This window comes from Microtus pennsylvanicus, chromosome 5, assembly GCF_037038515.1.
Source record: "Microtus pennsylvanicus isolate mMicPen1 chromosome 5, mMicPen1.hap1, whole genome shotgun sequence".
NCBI lineage: Eukaryota > Metazoa > Chordata > Mammalia > Rodentia > Cricetidae > Microtus > Microtus pennsylvanicus.
The window spans coordinates 39,871,952-39,894,828 of record NC_134583.1 but is presented as its reverse complement, the minus strand read 5'-3'; the positions used below and the strand labels follow the sequence as shown (position 1 = coordinate 39,894,828).

Genomic DNA, 22,877 nt, shown 5'->3' with positions numbered 1-22,877 from the left:
GGTATTGGCCTACACATATTTTACCTGAAATCTGGTATTTTCTAAAATCCTGCACTGAAAATAAAAGAAAGTTTGTGAAAGTCACCCCTAGTCATATCATAGAAACAGAATAATTGGTTCTACAACTGAAGAGTGAATAAAATTGCTCTAATGATAGTTCCATCATAATTGAATTTGAGTATTTGCTTTCTGTTGCTGAAATATATACATTGATGGTACAGATACCAATACACAGGCAGGCAGAAGTCAGTCACAAGTCTAAAAAAAGAATGGTGCTTAATACTCTATATTCTACCTCCAATGTAAGAACTTAGATATATGGCAATAATTTTATTGACACATGACCAATTAAATTTGTCAAAGCACCACTGCATAATCCATAAAACAAAATCCATGAAGATCCATGAATTGTGTTATAAGCAATGTTAATATATGGCTAATATAGCTGGGAACTCCATCCAGTAGGGCACTGTGATATAGACCTGTTTTTTTCTATTCTTTGACTACATGTGGCAAACCTTAGAATAAAAAAGCTGATTTATATCCAGCAGTGACAACAGAATGTGAAGGTGTCCTGGTGAAATATGATGAAGCTGGTAAGGGAGGAAAGTTATAATGCAATTTTCTGCATTAGCACAATCCACATTCTATTTTGTTGTTTAGAGATAGGGTTTCTCTGTGTAAACTCATGGTCCTTGAACTCATTCTGTAGAATAGGCTTGCCTCACACTCACATATACCTGCCTGTCTCTGCCTCCCAAGTGTTAGGATTAATGGTGTGTACCACTACCACCACTGTAAGACAAAGAATGCAGGTACATAACAATGCTCTCAGAATTTGGGTCCAGATCTAATTTCTTAGGTTTATAGAATGTACAAAAACATTTTCACTTCTGTCATTATTGGTGGGTGCGATGTTGGGATGTTTGCTGATGGACTAAGGATCATGAGCAAGCAGAGATATGGAAGTGGAACAGATAAGGTGAGAACTCATCTGTTTCTATTTGCATTTCTAGACAATGGGAATGGAGGAGTTGAGGGGGATTTACAGATGAAAAACAAATGATGTCCTATTCTTAACCAAAAGTATAGAAAATGTTAACTCTTCTCATCTTTCTTATCAGAATGAATGTCAGTGCTTAGATTTCTTTCTCCCCCCCCTTTTTTTTTAATTTGAGGACCCCAACCAATTGGATGATACCATCCACAATTAAGATGAATCTTTTTTGATTAACCTAATCTATTTAAGTCTTCACAGATGAGTGTAGAGACTTGCCTCCTACATAACTCCAGATCTTGTCAGTTAACAGTATTAATTACCGTACTGATCAATATCGTATTCCCTATCACTGCTAGAATAACAGTGCCCTTTAATTTTATGAAGGTATCTACTTCCTAGGAATCACTTGCAAACCAGAGTATCTTTCTAGAGAATGTAGCAGAGAACTTCCTCTAGGGAAATCTAAAGGTATGACCAGAGCAGAGTTATGTGAGAGCTACAAGTGGTTCAGTGAGAACCACATTGAAAACAGCACCCAGGAGGAAAAATCAGAGGAAGAATAACTGTTAAAAAAATGAAAGCATAAAATGCTCTAGAAAACATGTAGTTTTATATTATTGAGTCAGAAATATATTTCTTAGGATTAAGAGAAAAATGGAAACCCAAAGTTTTATATATTGTTTAATTTTTTGAGACTTAATTTTATTTTATGTGTATCAGTGTTTTGCCTGTATGCATATCTGTGCACCACGTATATCCAGAGTCTGTGAAGGCAAAGTTTTGCTGTATGTATATCTGTGTCATGTACATCCTGTGCATAAGGAGGCTCAAAGAGGGTGTCAGACCCCCTAAACCTGGAGTTACAGTCAGCTGTGAGCCAACATGTGGATGATGGATATTGAGCATGGTCCTCTGGGAGAGCAGCCAGTGCTCTCGACTGCTGAATCATTGCTCCAGCCACTAATCTTGTAGCTTCTGATAAGTAATTACATGCAGCTTCTCATGCACATTACATGAAATTATAAAATATGAAAATAAAAGATGTTTCTAATACATAACAGCATAGGACAGTTTTATAAAAGGAATTATGTATCTATAGAAGAAAATGTATGTAGGAATAAAAAGACAAATTCTTTAGCAATAAATACTTGGCAAAAATGAAAACTTTTTATACTTTTAGTTATCTCTCTCGCTCCATGAGTGTGTGTGTTTGCTTGTGTGTGCATCTATGTGTGCACATACTTGTATGTGTGATATTGGGGTATTATCCTCTAAATGCACAATTCTAGAGAAAGGAAGAAAAAGAACTTTAGAAATGTTAGTAGAACTTAGAACAGTTGGTAGTTGCATATAGCTCAAGTTTCTGGACGTAAAATATTATAAGATATGCAAATCTACTTTAAAAATTCCTTAAGAAACCTTCAAATGTTGACAAATAATTAAAACTTGAACCAAAATCAAAACTGTAACTCAGAATCTTTCTTATCAGTTTCCCTGAACAAGATAGAAAAGTTACAGTGAATACAAAGAAGAACAAAATTGAGACTTCAATATACAAGCAGAATGCAGCCAATCCTCCAAGGAATTTCATTCTCAGTAATGAGGAGAGGAATAAATACCTCACAGTCACACAATGGAGTCTAAATATCATGATGGTTTGAGCTTGTTAAGTGCTGTATCTGTACTGTTTAGACTAATTACATTATAGCATATAACAGGCAGTCAGTGAATAAGTTTATTGAATTATATTTGATTAGATGCCTTAAATCTACTGTTTAGTCCACAATTAATCAGAAGGGGCAGATAAATATATGGGAAAAGAAGGGCTCTAGAAAAATTTAATCCCTTAATTTGACATAATAGGACATGCCTCAGTATAAAAGAAATAAATTATAAACAATGGAAACCCAACATTTTAAAACACTTTAAATTTTATGCTTAGGTGGCCAACAGCAAAGAGTTCACTTAGAAAACAGTAAATTATTGTCGAATCTCTTATACTGAAGCATTGTAGGTTGTAGCACAGAGATCTATCATAAAAGAACAGATGAAAGAGTTGCTGCACAATGGCACTAAGATCATAAGCTAGAATTCCAGAAAAATCAAAAATAATATCAAGATAAAGGGCGTCTTTATATTGCAATAGGGAACAATGCACATATTAAGCATTAAAACTTTATCAAAAAATTCAAAAATTGAAATAAGCAAGGAAGTCCTTAGAAAGAAGAACAAGAAATAATTTTTCTTGATATTTTCCATCTTTCAATATAAAAACTAGACTTCATGAATAATGATAAAATAATGGAAATTTTCAATTGAAGTTGGCTCATCTTTTTCATTTGAAAATGAATTTATTTGTATATTTCTTATTTAATTAAGTTTTTGAAAAATACTACCACAAGTGCTTTCAAATATAATGAAGTTTGAGAATATGGAAAATATTAATTTATATTTGAAAACAAAATTCTAAATGAAAAAGAACCTGAGGAACATGCCATTTTATTCCATTCCATTTATCTGAAAGACAACATAGGGAGGTTTAGTGATGAGTATATAGTGCAGAGAAAATCAAATTTTGTTACAGAGCAAGAAACAACCATTGTTATCATTCCACAAAAATCCTAAGCAAACTCTTTTGCAAGTTACCAGATATTTTCATGACTGGATTCACCTGCTATGGTGAACAGAAGTGATGATCCTGAATATGCAAAAGACCCTTGGAGAATGGCTTCTGCAATTTCTGAGGCATGAGGAAATTCAGCGTCCAAAGCATTCCCAAACCTGGACACATTCTCTCTTTTCCCAATCACTAACAGTACAATCCCAGTTAGAGAAATGAAGCAAAGAAGAGCCATCTTCATGAAACTATTGATAGTATTAAACTGAGAATTCCTAGTGACCACAATACAGCCAAAGCCAGACATTTCTTTGGTAGCGCTGGAGCTGGGCACCCAGAATAGAAAGGTTGGATTAGACAACTTGCTATTAGTAAGCTTTGAGTACGTAGTCCCAAGGAATATAAAAACATATTTATCCAAACATTGAGGAAAGCAACAGAGGATCCAAGTAATCTTTTTAGGCAATAATAGGGTGCTGCACTCACTGAGTTGAAGATTATATAATTGTAGTTACTCTCTACATTATTTGGACTCCTTGAGATAGAATGTTTAGCAAAACTTTTGTTATCAATATTGTTTGTTATATTTATTATTTGTTGTTATTGTATATAGTTGTATTTGGTTTGGTTCTGTCTTATTTAGACAAAAAGGGGAGATGTAGGGATAAGTCCCACCCCTTGGGGGGCGTGTTCGCCTTGGGCTAATGTCTGCCTATAAATTTGGCGAGAGTGCTCCCAGCTGTCTCTTCTGCTTTCCTGATCTCCGCGGGAACGATGGTTCTGTAAGTCTATTTCTACATTAAAGCTATAGATATATATATTTTTACAATCTGTCTGCATTCCTTTACACCGTTACATTTTGGCTTCCAACGTCGGGCTATTTTGCCCCCGACTCAAGCGGGTAGCCCGCTAGCTAACACAGCACCCTCCCGGGTGCTGTTTTTCAGTTCCTGACTCCGGCCCCAGTGCCGAGTCTGAGACATACTCAGCCACACAGGCCCATTCTGCCTGCCTTGGCTAAGTTTTGCAGCGGAACCCCACTGCCTGAATTAGCAGAAGCTCAAGTACCTGCGGTTTTGCAACAAAAGCTGCCACAGTGGCAGATTTGGTCTGATACAAAGTGACTTGGCTGGATGGTGGTGGCACACGCCTTTAATTCCAGCACTTGGGAGGCAGAGACAGGCGGATCTCTGTGAGTTCGAGGCCAGCCTGGTCTACAAGAGCTAGTTCTAGGACAGGCTCCAAAAACACAGAGACCACCACTGGCAGGAACCGATCATTGCAGGTAAAAAAATTTTCTTTTATAAATAAAATGTCTGAACACATTACTGTTCAAGAATTTAACAGTTTTTTTTAATTGTACCATGTGGGAGATTTTACAAGAGGTGTCTATCACCCCACATCTATGGATCCTTCTGGGATTCGTAGTTTTCATTGGCACCAAATGGTTTGATAATAGAAATATGATAAAGTCTTTACAAGACGAATCCAGGATTCTTAAGGCAGAGATTGAACGCTTAAAAACAATTGAGAATGACAACAATCTTCTCAAGAATCAGTTTGAAGTTCTCCAGGCTGATAACAATCTTCTCAAAAATCAGTTTGAAGTTTTCCAGGCTGATGTAGTTGCTAGCTCTGCAAGACAGAGAGAATTCAACATTTTTAGCAGGGCAGCAGTGGCCCATATACTCAGGGAAACAGGGATGTTCTGTGAAGAGTATTGCAAAACCCCTTTAGGAGACACAAAGATTCCTGCCCCTGTCATGACACTAAATAAGAATGTTTCCATAGAAAAATCCTATGGCCCTCAAGAGTCCCATGCTTTTCTATTCTTTTTTTTTCTCAAATCTTCCCAAATGAATTTAAAATCTCATATGGACTGCAACCGCCACACCTCCTCCAACTCATGCAAGACTCCCTAAATCAAAATATACTCTTAACTAAGCTTTATCATCTGTTTCACAAGATGTTTATTTTTGAGTTTGAGTTGTAAACAATTAACTTGTGAACTGCCCTCATGTTTTCTGACTTATTCTTGAGACCACAGTAAATGTATTTCATGTTAATAATTATTTTATTTGATGTTGGAGATTGAATCAAAGCTTTCATCCATGCTAAGTGAATGTTTTATTAATGCATCTCCAGCTCTGTTGAAAGTTTTTCAAAACACAAATGCCATTGGTTAAATTAGTGACTCCTCCTAAGTTAAAATGTAAGGTTTAGCCTGTGGAGGGAGTGGTTCATCTGCTTCATTTTCCAACACTATTAGAGCTGAAGAGAGTCAGTGAGAAGGATATCAGGTTTATTCAAGGGCCAGTACCTTGAAATACTGAACAAACATTTATCTCATTCTGAAAAAAATATACCTTAAGGTATTAATGAATGATAGTGATGTTTTTATAGAAAATAAAAAAGATATAGAGGTCTCATGGGGTCCCCTTATCCCACCTCCATCCCCTTGGGATCCTGTCAACACTCCTGATGCTAACTAGTTTGAGTCCCTCTAGTTCTTTATCCACTGGCATCTTCAGCCATTTCTTTCAGCTATTACCAATTCCTTTGTGGCATCCTGCTGACAGCAAATCTGCTCTTTTCCAGGGCCTTCACAGCAATGGCACTTGTGGTGGCCTAAGTAGGACACTAGTACTCTCCTCCCTCCCCTCATCTGACATCCATCGGGTACTCCTAGGACTGCTGTTATCTCCCACGTAAGTCCTTCTTTCCAGCCAACATCATCACTTGGGACTTGGAACCACATGTGGCAGTAACTCAATCTTGCTCTAGATATTCTTTTGCTACCTCTTTCGGACATTCCTTGCAGATCATCTCCATTCCTTTGTGACTATTCATGGACCACAGATTTTTTTTTTGATGTGGCAAAGTAAGCTATTCTGTCCTTCTTTCTCCATTCTGGTCTCTGTAGAATTACCATCACTGCTCATCTCCGTCACTCAGTCCCTCCTACCTGCTCATCTTCAGCTATTTAAGATTCCTCAGTATCTATGACTTGACCCAGCACACCCTAGTTCTGCCTCTGCCATCATTCATGCTCTTAGATAATAATTTAAAAAAATGATTTAAGAGACCTCCATATTCAGTGCCCTTTCCATGTTTGTTAGCCTATCATCACTTCCATCTGCAATGAATTGCTCTGGGGACAGCCATGAAGCAAACACAAATGGCTATTTTAATATCTCGCAATATGGACTTCAAACAAAAACTAATCAGAAGAGATAAGGAGAAATACTATTTGTTAAAGGAAACATCTATCAAAAGATGTTAAAATTCTAAGCATTGCTGAAGTTCATAAAAAAATTACTACAGCTAAAATCTCATATGGATCATGCGGGATTATGGACCCACATACTATGGTTGTGGGTGACTTCAGTATCCCACTCTCAAAGATATACCAGTCATCTAGGCAGAAACTAAACAGAAAAACCGGAGCTAAACAATGTCTTAAATCAAATGGACCTAAGAAACATCTACAGAATACTGTGCCCAAACACTCATAAAGAGCACACTTTACTCTCAACAATCCCTGGAACTTGCTCAAAAATTGATCACAAATTAGACTCAAAGTTAAAAAATATAAGAAAATATTGGTTAGTTATTCCCAGAAGCTTTGTGCCACCATCATTCTGGTGCACTTTGCATCACTATTACCAGCAAAGCAGATTATATCTCTAAGGGGGACAAGGGACCTCCCCTGAGAAGTAAGAGAAACTGAAGAGGAGGGATGGAGTTACACAATTGTATACATACACAGGAGACTCTTGTGAGGGACAAAGTTTAGTTCATTTTATTTTTCTCTTCTTGCTTGCTCCTAATGTTATTTCTCTAGTCTGTTCTTCTACCCTGTTATTTTCCTTTTACTTCTTCCCTGATATTTTACTTCTATCTCATTTCTGTTGTTCTCCTTCTACTTCTTCCTGAATGTTTTCTTTCTCTATCTTTCCTGATGCTTTCCTTACACATCATCTTTCTTTATTCTTTTTTTTTCTCTAATCCCTTTAATACTTACTAAAACAAAAATGCAAGGAAAGATTGCATTACAATCACAAGTTATATATTTTCCAAAAGCAAATTAAAATCTTTACACAGAAATTACAATATAATCATATCATATGTTTCTCTTATAAGCTCAGAAGTAGTTAAACATTTTTTTCTATTAATTTCCCTACCATCACATCTTCACCCAAAAGCAATTATTCCTTTATTATTGATTAACAAAGTGTAAGTATAAAATATTCTTCTCAGACAATTCTTTTATTTCCAGGCCACACTTCATGAATACAAAATAAGCTCAATAATTTTATTATCTATTTCAAAAGGCAATCTTATAAAAGATCTTTTTTTAAAATATTTATTTATTATGTATACAATATTCTGTCTGTGTATGTCTGCAGGCCAGAAGAGGGCACCAGACCTCATTACAGATGGTTGTGAGCCACCATGTGGTTGCCGGGAATTGAATTCAGGACCTTTGGAAGAGCAGGCAATGCTCTTAACCACTGAGCCATCTCTCCAGCCCCTTATAAAAGATCTTAAAAGAATCACAAATATGAACTTTTATATATAAAATAAGACATTTCTATTATAAATCCTTAGAACACATGGCCATTTGTCAACAGTTTTTTTTATTAAATCATACTGGGAATCCAAGGAAAAAAAGGGGGGCAAGAAATTAATTATGGTCTTGGGTCAGCATCACATCTTTAGCAAAGAGAAATGTCAGGTAGTAATAACTGAGCTGCCATTTGGTCTTGCTCCTTCACCTCAGTGTGTCTCTTGCTCAACTATTAAAACTGTGACTTCCTAAATGTAAAATTTTCTCTAAGATTTTCTACATTAAAGTCATTAATGAAAACATGCTAAGCTTGTTTATTAATGATCTACATCTCTAAATTATTTCTGAATGGTGGTCGTTAAATCATTAACCCACTTCAGCAGCAATTCCTTGAAAAAGTCAGTCAATATTATTTTAAGTACCAATGTCTAATAAGGGGCTAGAAATCCCTTTAGAGATTTCATACAACTCATGGATTATGAGGGATGTGGTGACCATGAGGGCAACAAGCAGAGCTATGTTCAATAATAGCATGAGGTCCTCCAGGGTCTGCCTTTCTGAGGCACACCAACTGTGGTTATGCTGACCAGTGAACCTTTTCTCATGAGATCCAAAGCTTTTTGCTGGTTCTCTCACATGGGCCCCGTTAAAAATGTTTGTGGTTAGTTTGGTGTTTATGTTTCTCCTTTGGTAACATGACTAATACCTTCTAATACCATAGGTGCTAGAACTTATGTGTGAAGGCTCTATATAGGCAGCAGCTCAACTTCTCAATGTTCAGTAATTTGTATACCTGTTTTCTTTAGTATTGGGGCCTTGCTGTCAGTGAGTAGACAGGAGAAAATATCTATGTCAATCCTCTGAATGTTCAGTGTTATTAAATATTAAATTTACTTGTCTGAGGGATTAGTATATGTCATCATTATATAGGTTCCACAAGTGAGCCTTTCATGTTATGATTTAAAGAGAATGAATTTTAAATTTAGTTGTAGTAACTATTGGAACTTTTTAATTGAAGAGTGATGTGTTTTTGTATCACTCTGACAAAGAATGAGCAATGATGGCTATTTTTATTTCAACAAGACACAAGAGTTATCAGAGAGGAAGGAGTGAGAAAATTCCTCTATAACAGTAAACTATAAGCCAAACCTTAACTAATGATTGATGTTTGATATGGCAGTGTCTTCTTTCTATCTGTTGTTTTCATTGATTAATTAATAAACTGCTTGGCCTTTGATAGGACAGAAAATTAGGTAGGCAGAGTAGACAGAACAGAATGCTGGGAAGAAGGGAAGTGAGGCAGTTACCATAGCTTTCCCCTCCAAGATGGATGCAAGTTAAGATCATTTCCGGTAAGCCACCATCTCGTGGTGCTACACAGATTATTAGAAATGGGTTGATCGAGATGTGAAAATTAGCCAGTAAGAGACTAGAGCTAATGGGCCAGGCAGTGTTTAAAAGAATACAATTTGTGTGTTGTTATTTTGGGTAAAGCTAGCCATGTGGGAGCTGGGCGGTGGGAAGCTGCCCTCAGCTCTACACTACAGATGTTAAACATTTTCTTTTCTTTTCTTTTTTCTTTTTTTGGATTTTTCGAGACAGGGTTTCTCTGTAGCCTTTGGTTCCTGTCCTGGAACTCGCTCTTGTAGACCAGGCTGGCCTCGAACTTACAGAGATCCTCCTGCCTCTGCCTCTTGAGTGCTGGGATTAAAGGTGTGCGCCACCACCGCCCAGCTAAACATTTTCTTAATTAGTCACAAATCATTATGCAAAACCAAAACTGGTTAAAATTCAAAGAACAAATGGTCATGGGCTGTGGGGCTCCAGTTAATAAATATACAGCAGAAATGCTGTACCTAAAGCTCAGGGAGCATCATAAAGGAGGAGACAGAATGATTATAAGAGCCAGAAGACCAGGAAATCTGCTGCAAGATTGTGGTTCCTAGAAATGACATGACATCAAAGTCTGGTTGTCTAAACAAGGCCTGACACAGAACACCACCAACTGACATGTTAACATACAAAGGTGAAATATCATTGTTCCCAAACCCTAGGGAAAGAACTAAGTATAACTAGGGGATGCTGAAAGTAAGAGAAATAATGGGGTTGAGATCCCATATTGGTTGCTAAACACCAATTGGTCAGTCTTTAAAGCATATAAATGTAAGTAACACTAAATGCTCTAAGCAGGTTGTATTTATATATTTGCACACACACGTATACATGTACATACATATGTATTATATGAAAGGGGACATGATTTTGAGAAGGAACAAGACAAGGTAAGGTAGATGGATTAGAGGAAAGATAAAGAAGGGAGAAAATGATGTAATTATATTTTAATTCACTTATAATTAATCTTACAATGTTTTGGTAATCCTAGGAGGAAGGAAACAGTAAATGAGAGTTTTATTTCCCACATATATCTTCCAACATTTTCTTTGTGTGGGAGGTCCTTCTGTTGCTTTTATTGGTTAATGAATAAAGAAACTGCCTTGACCAGAAGATTCATCAAAGAGGTGAGTGTGTACCTGACCAAGCAGCAGATGCCCTGGAAAGGGAGCACAGGCACCTTCAAACCCCTAAACTTTCTGGTCATTCAATGCAGGCTTTTCTCCCTGGCTACTGTCTTTCTCTTCTTCTCCCATCCCAGCTTGCTCCAAGGAACCCTCTCCCTTCTGCAGGGTCATAGGATCCCCCAATCTAGCCTGGTTTCAGGATGAGGATCTGGGGACAAAGTGGTGAGTGCAATTGTGCAGGAGTTCCTTTGTTTCACTGAACTTGCACTCAGCAAGCCTGCCTTTTTGTCTGTGAGGTCCCTGGCCAGCAAGTGGCCCTGATTCTGTACCAGAATCTGAGAGCATTTGAAGGAAAATATGGGCAGGCACAAATGCAAGGATTCCTACAACAAGCTGAAAAACAACATGCTAACACTAGAATTCAGTGAATATACAACAGGAAGACTTGGACACTCTAATCCAGAAAAAGTAGAAGAAATAGACATTAAATATAACATTAATGAAAGTGATAGAGTCCATAAATAGGATGTGAAAAACTCCCTTAAAGAAATGGATGAGAAGAATAACAAAAAGTTTGAAGAAATGAAAAACCCCTATAAGGTACCCTAGGAAACCAAGAAAAAACAAACAGATAATGGAAACAGTTCAAGACTTGAAAACTGAAATGGAGGCAAGGAAGGAAACACAAATTGAGGGACAGCTGGATATGGAAAATCTGGGCAAACAAACAGGGACTACAGAGACAAGTTTAACCAACAGAATACAAGAGACAGAAGAAAAAAATCTCAGATGCTGAAGACACTAAAGAGAAAATAAATGCACAGATAAAAAAATAGCAAATCCAAAAAATTCTCATCACAAAACATCCAGGAAATCTGGGACACCACAAAAACACCAATCCTAAGAATAATGGGGATAGAAGAAAGACAAGAATTACAGCTCAAAGGCCCAGAAAATATATTCAACAAAATTATAGAAGAAAACTTTACCAACCTAAAGAAGGATATTCCTATGAAGGTACAAGAAGCATACAGAATACTGAATAAACTGTGTAAAAAAAAATCCCCTCGTGATATAATAGTCAAATCAAAAATATAGAATAAAGAAAAAAATATTAAAAGCTGAAAAGGAAAAAGGTCAAGTAACTTATAAAGGTAAACCTATCAGAATTACAACTGATTTCTCTATGAAAACCAAAAGGTCTTGGATAGATGTGGTGCAGAAACTAAGAGACCATGGATGCAAGCCCATACTACTATACACAAACAAGCTTTCTTTCACCATCAATAGGGAAAAAAATATTCCAGGATAAAAACAATTAAACAATTCATAGCCACAAATCCAGCCTTACAAAAAGTAATAGAAGGAAAATCACAACCCAAGGAACTCAACAAGGCCCACAATAACTCAGACATCTAAGAACCTTTCACCAGCACAACTCAAAGAAGGGAAACACACGAACTCTACCACTAAAAAAAAATAATACCCAGAGTTAACAACCACAGGTCATTAATATCACTTAATAGTAATGGACTCAATTCACCTATAAAAAGGCACAGCTTAAGAGACTGTATCTGAACACAGGATTCAACATTCTGCTGTTTACAAGAAACACACCGGAACCAACAGAGACAGACATCTACTCAGAGTAAAGGGTTGGAAAACGGTTTTTCAATCAAGTGGACCTAAGAAACAAGTGGGTGTGGCTATACTAATATCTAACAAAATTGATTTCAAACTAAAATCAATCAGAAGAGATGGAGATGGACACTTTATACGCATAACAGGAACAATTCATCAGGATGAAGTCTCAGTCATGAATATCCATATCCCTAATATAAAACCACCCACAAATGTAAAAGAAATATTACTAGAACACAAACCACACACCAAACACCACATACAAATAGTATGAGATTCCCAAACTCCTCTATCACTAATGGACAGGTCAACCAAACAGAAACCTAACAGAGAAAATAGAGAACTAATAGATGTAATGAATCAAATGGACATAACAGATCTATACACATTTCACCCAAAAAGGAAAGAATATACCTTCTTCCCAGCAACTCATGGAACCTTCTCAAAAATTGATCATATACTCAGTAACAAAGCAACAAAATTTTAGAAACCACCTGTGTCTTATTGGATCACCATGGAATAAAGTTAGAATTTAACAATAAATCTAACCCCAGAAAGCCTACAAACTCATGGAAACTGAAAGGTCAACTACTGAACCACCCCTGGGTCAGGGAAGAAATAAGAAAGAAATTAAAGACTTCCTTGAATTTAACAAAAATAAAGATACAACATACCCAAACCTATGGGACACTATGAAATCAGTGCTAAGAGGAAAGTTCATAGCTCTAAGTGCCCACATTAAATACGTACATTAACAGCACAGCTGAAAGCTCTACAAAAAAGGAAGCAGACTCACTCAGGAGGAGTAGAAGACTGGAAATAATCAAACTGGGGACTGAAATCAACAAAATAGAAACAGAAAACAATCCAAAGAATCAATGAAACAAAGAGCTGGTTCTTTGAGAAAGTCAACAAGATTGACAATCCTTTATCCAAACTAATCAAAAGGCAGAGAGAGAACATGCAAATTAACAAAATCAGAAATGAATAGGGGAACATAACAACACACACTGAGGAAATCAGAGAATCATTAGGTCTTACTACAAAATCTTATATGCTACAGAGTTGGAAAACGTAAAAAAAAATGTACTTATTTTTAGATAAATACCTTTTACCAAAATTAAATGAAGACCAGGTGAACAATTTAAATAGACCTATAAGTCATGAGGAAATAAAAGCTGTCATAAAATACCTCCCCCCCAAAAAAAAAAACAAAAACAAAAAAACACCCAGGACCTGATGGTTTTCATGCAGAATTTTATCAGAACTTCCCAAAAGAGCTCATACCTATACTCCTTAATGTGTTTTACATAATAGAAACAAAAGAGTCATTGCCAAACTTTTTTTTTTTGGTTTTTTTGAGACAGGGTTTCTCTGTAGCTTTGGTGCCTGTCCTGGAACTAGCTCTTGTAGACCAGACAGGCCTCAAACTCCCAGAGATCCGCCTGCCTCTGCCTCCCTAACCAAACTTTTTTTATGAAGCTACAGTCACCCCGATATCAAAACCACACAAAGACCCAACCAAGAAAGAAAATTATAGACCAATATCACTCATGAATATCAATGCAAATATTCTCAATAAATTTCTGGCAAACCAAATCCAAAAACACATCAAAAAATTATCCAATAAGATCAAGTAGGCTTTATCCCAGAGATGCAGGGCATGTTCAACATATGAAAATATATCAATGTACTCCATCGTATAAATAAACTGAAAGAAAAAATAACCATATGATCATTTAATTAGATGCTGAAAAAGCATTTGACAAAATTCAACACCCCTTTATGATAAAGGTTTTGGAGAGGTTATGGATACAAGTATCCTATGTAAATATAATAAAAGCCACACATAGAAAGCCAAAAGCTATTATCCAATTAAATGGAGAGAAACTCAAAGCCATTCCACTAAAATCAGGAACAAGACAAGGCTGTCCACTCTCACCATATCTCTTCAAAATCATGCTTAAAGTTCTAGCAATAGCAATAAGACACAAGGAGATCAAGAGGATTTGAATTGGAAAGGAAGAAGTCAAACTTTCATTATTTGCAGGTGATGTGATAGTGTACATTATTGATCCCAAAAACTCTACCAAATAACTCCTATAGCTGGTAAATGTGTCAAGTTACAATACTAACTCAGAAAAATTAGTAGCCCTCCTATACACAAAGGATAGAGAAGGAGAAATGGAAATCACAGAAACTTCACCTTTTATGATAGCTACAAATAGCATAATGTGTCTTGGGGTAACTCTAACTAAGGAAGTGAAAGATCTATTTGACAAGAACTTTAAGTCTTTGAAGAAAGAAATTGAAGAGGTCACCAGAAAATGGAAGGATCTACCATGCTCTTGGATGGGTAGGATCAACATAGTAAAAATGGCAATTCTACCAAAGGTAATCTATAAATTCAATGCAATCCCCATCAAAATCCCAACAAAATTCTTCAGAGACCTTGAAAGAAAAATAATCAACTTTATATGGAAAAACAAAAACCCCGGATAGCTAAAATAATCCTATACAATAAAGGAACTTGTGGAGGAAGTTTGAAAGGAACTTCAAACTCTATTACAGAGCTAAAGTAATGAAAACAGCTTGGTATTGGCATGAAAACAGACACATCGACCAAAGGAATCGAAGACCTGGATATTAACATACAAGCCTATGAACACCTGATTTTTGACAAAGGAGCAAAAATTATACAATGGAAGAAAGAGAGCATCTTCAACAAATTGTCCTGGTAAAACTGGATGTCAATCTCTAGAAGAATGAAAATACATCCATATCTATCACCATGCATAAAACTCAAGTCCAAATGGATTAAAGACCTCAATATAAATCTTACCACACTGAACCTGATAGAAGAGAAAAAGGGAAGTAGTCTGCAACACATGGGCATAGGAGACCACGTATAACCCCAGTAGCACAGACAACAAGAGCAACAGTGAATAAATGGGACCTCCTAAAACTGAGAAGCTTCTTTAAAGCAATGCACACTTTTAATAAGACAAAAAGGCATCCTACTGAATGGGAGATGATCTTCACCAACCTCACATCAGACAAAGGCCTGATCTCCAAATTATATAAAGAACTCAAGAAACTAGACATTAAAACTCTTAATAACCCAATTAAAAATGGGGCACTGAACTGAACAGAGAATTCTCAACAAAAGAAGTTCAAATGGACAAAGATAATTAAGATCATGTTCAAATTCCTTAGCAGTAAGGGAAATGCCAATCAAAACAACTTTGAGATATCATCTTACATCTGTTAGAATGGCTAAAATCAAAAACATCAATAATAACCTATGCTGGAGAGGATGTGGAGTAAGGGGAACACTCACCCATTGCTGGTGGGAATGCAAACTTGTGCAACCACTTTGGAAATCAGTGTGGCGGTTTCTCAGGAAAGTGAGAGTCAACCTACCTCAGGATTCATCAATTCCACTCTTGGGAATATACCCAAGAGTTGCCCAATCATACTACAAAAGCATTTGTTCAACTATGTTCATAGCAGTAATATTTATAATAGCCAGAACCTGGCAACAACATAGGTGCCCCTCAATAGAATAATGGATAAAGAAGGTGTGGCACATATATGCATTAGTGTTCTACTCAGCAGTAAAACACAATAACATCTTGAATTTTGCATGCAAATGGATAGAAATAGAAAACACTAGTGAGATAAGCTAGATCCAAAAATATGAATATGGTATGTCCTCACTCATTAGTGGATTCTAGCCATAAACAAAGGACATTGAGCTTATAACTTGTGACCCTAGAAAAACATAAATTTGTCCTTCTGGAAATTGGAAATAGACAAGATCACCGTGCAAAAGTTGGGAACATGGGGTTGGGGGTGTTGTGGGGGTAAGGGGAAATGGTCAGAGAGAAGTGAGAAGGGGAGAATTCGGGAGAGCTTGGGGGAATAGGATGGCTGAGATGGAGGAAGGGTGAATATGGGAGCAGGGTAGAAGATATCTAAATTAAGGGAGCCATTTTAGGGTTGGCAAGAGACTTGGCTCTAGAGGGGTTCCCAGGTGTCCAAGGGGATGTCTTCAGCTAAGTCCTTGGGTAGCAGAGGAGGGGGTTCTTGAACTGGCCTTCTCCCATAGCCACACTGATGAATATCTTGAATATCATCATAGAACCTTCATCCGGTGATAGACAGAGATAGAGATAGAGATCCTCACTGGAACACTGGACTGAGTTCCCAAGGAGCAGATGAAGAGCAGAGGGAGGGAGAAGGAAGTCAGGACCATGAGTGGTATGTCCACCCACTGAGACAGTATGACTGATTTAATGGGAGCTCACCAAGTCAGCTGGCCTGGGACTGAATGAGCATGTGATCAAACTGGACTCTGTGAATGTGACTGACAATGGGGGCTGACTGAGAAGCCAATAATAATGACACTGGGTTTTGATTCTACTGCATGTACTGGCTTTTTGGGAGCCTAGTCTGTTTGGATGCACACCTTTCTACTTCTGGATGGAGGGGAAAGGACCATGGACTCCCCAAAGGGCAGGGTACTTTGACTTGTCTTAGGATGACAGAGGGAGGGAAAGGGGAAGAGGGGGGAGTTAGTGGGAAAAGGGAGGAGTGGAGGAGGTGGAAATTTTTAATAAAAAATAAATAAAATGCAAAAAAAGATAAAACAAAAACCATCACATTGAAGTTGTACGAGGCAAACCAACAGAAGAAAAATAGCCTGAGAGAAATCAAAAGTATGAGAGATGCACTTGATCACACAATTGGTCATACCATTAAAAACACTAAAGTAAAAATCATAATGTGATGGAGGAGGGTCATTTGTCTGTTGCTTTCATTGGTTAATTAATAAAGAAACTGCTTGGCCTTTGATAGGCCAGCCCTTAGGTGGGTGGAGTAGACAGAACAGAATTCTGAAAGAAAGAAGCCGAGTCAGTCAGTCACCATGATTCTCCCACTCCAGACAGACGCAGGTTAAGATCTTTCCTGGTAAGCCAGCTCGTGGTGTTACACAGAATATTAGAAATGGGTTAGATCAATATGTAAGAGCTAGCCAATAAGAGGTTAAAACTAGTGTTTAAAAGAATACAGTTTCTGTGTAATTATTTCAGGGCATAAGTTAGCCATGTGGGCGGCCGGGTGCCAGGGATGAAGCCCTGCCACTCCATACTACAATAATGCATATGCAAAGGACTTTATGCATATCCAACCAGTCCCTGTTCTTGCTGCTTCAGTCTCTGTGGGTTCATAGAAGCTTTTTTCAGTTGATTTAGGAAGCTCTCTTTTCTTACTTTCCTACATCTATTATGTTTGTTTTCTTTGGTACAAGCAGGCACTTTGCAGGCTACCAACAGAGAAATGAATATAATAACTCATCCACAAAGCTTTTATCTCCTATGTTGTACTGTCTGGAAAATATATTAGGGCAATGTTGGCACAAAACTCATGGCAGTAAGCAACCAAATATCTGAGTTTACTTAAGACATATTCCACAAGATGAAACCCATAACTGCCTGGGTGCTCAAGAACCAAAGACTAGATAGCCCAGTGATGTAGGGTAAAACTAAATACTACAGCTTTTAAAAGACATAGGTAGTGATAAAATGACTCCTCATGATGTTCTGCTCTACTCATAGGTTAGTGCCTTATAAAGGTGACATCAGATGGAGAAAAGGCATTCTGTGGCAAATAAAAACAAATACAGAGAACTGTAGTCAGAAATTATGCAGACTGAGAGAAACAATGGAAAACGCAGGTAAATATGGCATGTCTCAATCAAACCCCTTTCCTCTGACCCAGGAAAGCCCCAGAAGAGGAAATAGAATGAGTGAAAGAGTCTTTCCTGTATTTTTAACATTTTTATATATTTTTCTTAATTTATTTAAGTTCTGTCCTTCAGTTTCAAATCTGGATAATCTATTTTCTGCTTGTTTCATTCCACTTGCAAAGATTCCCTGTGAGTTTAAAATAGATTTACTGGATTTTTCAATACTAACTTGATTTCAGTTTATGTCTTCCTCAATATTTCTATCTCCTTATAGAAATTTGCTGTCATATCTTGGATTTTTTCATATTTTATCAGTCCAATTTTTGTGGTTTTTCATTATTATGTCTTTTATTCTCTTTAAGCTATTTCTTCTTAATGGAATTACTCTATTTCTTTTCTGTCTTCTTTAAACTTCTCAAATTCCTTCATGAATTTTATATTATCTTTCCTGAAGTTCATTTAGGAAATTCTCATGGCCAAGCATTTCTACAGTAGTAGGCTGTGATGTTTGATGTGGGACTTTATGGTGAATTGAGAAGGTGTGGAAGGGAAGAACATGTTCTGATGCTAGCTGTTCTTACTGGAGGAAAACAGAATCTTCAAGGAGTTTTATTTTTTATGTGACAGTTGAGGATGATAAACAAATTTTTTACATGTTCATTGGTCATTTATCATTATTTTGGGAGCTATCTAATCAGATCCTTAAACAATTTGTTGATTTAAAGAGAGTATTTTATTGAATTTTTGCAGTTCATTATATATCCTAAATATTAGTCCAAATTGTAGCAGAGAGTTGTTTTTTTTTAATTCTATTGGTTCTCTCTTCAGTCTTGTAATCATTTTCTTTGCTATGAAGAAGTGAAAACATTAAATGGTCATATTTAACAATGTATGGAATTATTAATGTGTTTTATCTTGAAGTGCTTTTCTATATGTTCCTTGTACATTTTCAAAATTTTTGTCTTAAAGCATTTTTTTCAGTCTTGGATTGGTATTTCTTCTGGGTGAGAGATATGGGTTGAAAATCATTCTTTCCATCCGTAAATGCAGTTTTCTTAGCAGCATTTGTTAAGGATGCTAAATTTTCTCCAGTATATTCTCATTGAATTATTTATAAAAATTTAAAGATACATAGATTTGGCGGGTTTATTTTTGTGTCATCTATTCTGTTATATTGGTCCACATGTCAGAATTTGTACCAACATAGTCAAGGTTCTCTAAAATAACAGAATTTCTAGAACTTTTCTCTAATTGTACAAAAGAAATATTTTTTAGTATAACTTATAGGCAACAGTACAGCTAATCCAACAATTTCTGTCTGGGAAAGGAATGTCCAAGAATCCAATGGTTTCTCAGTCCACAAGTTTGAATTTCCCAGTATATGCTGTAATCCTAAAGAAGTAGGCTCTAACACCAGTGAAAATGTGCATGCTAGCAACATAAAGGCAAGATTGAAAAGAGCAATAGCTTCTTTCTTCCATGTCCTCCATTATTCTCCCCTAAGACTCTAGCTGAAAGTGTGGACTTAAAGGTGTGACTTCTGCCTCAAGATCTGAGTTAAAAGTATGTCTTCCTAACTCAAAGACCTAGATTAAAATTCAATATTCTTAATTAAATAAATGGGGAAAATCCTTTCAGATGTGTCCTCAATTTTGGGATGTAAATTTCAGATGTAGTCAAGTTGAAAACCAAGAATAGTCACCACAAGTTGGTCTAATGCTGAATTGACTCACAATTGATCACACCTTCTTATGTCATGATTAACTTCCAAAATGAAAACAATAACTAGGTCATAATACCATTTAAACCTTTTAGCTATCCCACATACAATTACAAATGTTTTATATATTTAGTCTGGTCATTACTTTGCTTTCCATGAAATAACCACAAACATATTATAAATTTACAATAGATGGCCATGTCCCTTGAGGAAAATTCTCTTCATTTTCTCAAACTTTAATATTATAAACATTGATATTCTCTTAATTGATGTTACATCGCATGATAAAACAGTTGCTGAAAGAAAATATGAAAATTTGTACAAATACATTCTTAAAAATTGTGGCAGGTATCCTCATTTCTGTAACTGGTCATGTAACTTTAGTTGGTATTTATAACTACCTTCCTATAATACCCATTCTCTATTTCCTCCAGCATTGGCAAGCACCTCAGAAAGTATTATCTGTTTTCCTGAAGGAGTGACCATAACTTCATTCCTGACCCATCTGTGCTCTTTGTCATTCTTACAGGACATGGTAGCAACAAGAGATACCCTAAAGAATCTCCAGAACTTCAGACATAGTCTTCCTTTCCTCCATTGTTAAGAAGAAATATCATTTCTACATGGCATCCTGGATTAATCACACCTACTTCCATTCATAGCCTGAAGGTTTATGGTATTAGAAGCCCAGCGTGAAGCCTGTGGAAAGTCTGAGCTTCCAGTTCAATGGAATGTGTTTCTGTGGCTATTGGCAGGAGGACTTCCCATCTGCACCAGAACTTCTAGGTCAATATAATTTAAGATAATGGAAATAGGAAGGAAGTATTTTTATAGAGGTTCATTAAGAGTAACTATTCCCCTTTCCAATGCTTCATTCCTGGATCTTTGGATTCTGGCTATTGAAGAAACCATCCCATGTATTGGATGTTGATTTTTAAGCATATAGTGCCTTCTGGAGAACTCTGCCACAGCCCTCCATGCTTCTGCCATCTAATTGATACTGTAACTGTGCCTTTTACAGGCCAGATCATTTTTGTGTGAGGCCAGCTGCTTCAGGATATTGGGGAACAGAGTACATCCCACCAGGGGATTCCATGATCTTGTGATCACTGTAACACTTCTCTGACTGTAAATTGAGTTCCTTGATTAGAAACAATACTATGAAATAATATGATGGTGTATGAAGCATTCTGTAAGTCCATGTATGGTGGTTTTTTCAGAGGCATTAAGTACAGAAAAACAGCTCCATAACAGGAAAAAGTATCTGTTGAACTAAGGACAAAGCATTGTCCCTTCCAAGGAAGAAGTAGTGTAATGTAGTTAACTTGCAACCATGTTACTTGATGGTCATCCTAGGGAATGGTGCCATATCTAGGGCCTACTGGATGTGGATCTGACATTCAAGAGTAGTTGTAATCATACTATTCTTGGTAAGTGAAAGTAAAGGCTGTTGAATCCATACATAGTCCCCATCTCTGCCACCATGACCACTTAGTTCATGGGCCTATTGGGTAATGACAGATTTGGCTGAGGAAGTAAGCTATCCTATTCCTGATCTCCTCAGCTGAAGTAAGTTTTTGATGAGTATTTACATGGGATACAATTATCTCCACATCCTTCAACCCCTTGGAAGGATCTGACCATATACTTCTTCCCCAGATGTCTTTCTCATGAATTTTTCAATTATTCTTTTTCTAAGTCCCTGACCATCTAGTCTTACCGCTGACTATGGCCTATGAGTCAGTGTATAACTGCACATCTGGCAATTTCACCTTCCAAACAAAATGTATAACTATGTGTACTGATTAAAGTTCTGCCCTCTGTAAAGATTTCCCTTTTCTGGTATATTTCAAGATTTTTCTATCAAATGGTTATAAGGTGTGGGCGTCTACTTCTAGGTGGTACATGCATAGTACATAGAGCCATTAATAAACCAGGACCTAACCTTCTCTTATTCAGTCAACTAATTATAGAAAACATCCCATAAATCTATAGGTGCATATTTCTCAGAAGACAGCATTGTAATCAGAGTAGAAGCTACAGGAATTTGGTTAAATTCTTCATGTAACATTCTTGTAATTTCAGAACATAGTTGGGCCCAACCACATGTATACCACTTCCATTTTATAGTAGGTTGCTGCTGTGAACATGCTTCTTCACAACTTGGTGGGTCAGATAGTATCCATCTCATGATGGGTAGCTCAGGTAGTATGGGAACACAGTGTTGGTCCACTGTCAAAAGTTCAGTTTCCACAAAGGCCCAATATCAGGCCAACAACTGCCTTTTAAAGGGAGAATAGTTTCCTTCCAATGATGGGAGATCTTTTCTCCCAAATCCCTTTGTTGTTTCTTTTTGTCTGTGATGATTCACCTATACATGCCTGATAGTGGCTCCAAACAGCATCCATATCTGCCACTGACACCTCAAGTATAATTTGTTCTGCTAGATCATTAGTCCCAAGACATGATCTTTATAGCATCAGCTTAGACCTTCTGTAGAGTCTTCTTTTGTTCCAGGCCTCAGACAAAGCTAACAACTTACCAAGTCACTTGTTATATAAGCCAGAGTAACAGAGTCATATGGGAACTGTGATGGTCCCAGAACCCAAATGGGACCACTAAAATAGAGGGCGCAGTAAAATAAGTAATTTCTTTACCTCAAACGAAATATCATTACATACACTTTACCATTGGAATCCTAGCAATTTAACTGAGGTAGATGCTTCTTGAAGTTTGGTTAAAATTGTTTCCTGTCCTCTGATGCAAATATGTGTTACCAATGAGTTCAAAGAAATTGCTACCTTCTATTTTCTTTGTTCAGGAATAATAATGTTTTCAACATAGTGCACCAATGTTATGTCTTGTGGAAAACGTAGATAATAGAGATCCTTTTTAACTAAGTTAAAATTCAGTGCCAGAGAGTTAATATATTTTTGAAGTAAAATTATAAAAGTATGCATATAGTTAGCCTTGCCAACAGAAAACAAATTGCTTCTGGTGGTCCTTATGGACAGGTAATGAGAGAGATGTAAGATTTTTGTCATCATCTGTGTATATT

At 36.7% G+C, this 22,877-nt stretch overlaps 1 pseudogene; it reads right to left on the bottom strand.

The window, feature by feature from the left end:
* LOC142851245 (solute carrier family 7 member 12-like) overlaps window positions 1-5,437 on the bottom strand; it is a 61,032-nt pseudogene extending 55,595 nt beyond the window's left edge.
* Window positions 5,438-22,877: the final 17,440 nt, after the last annotated feature.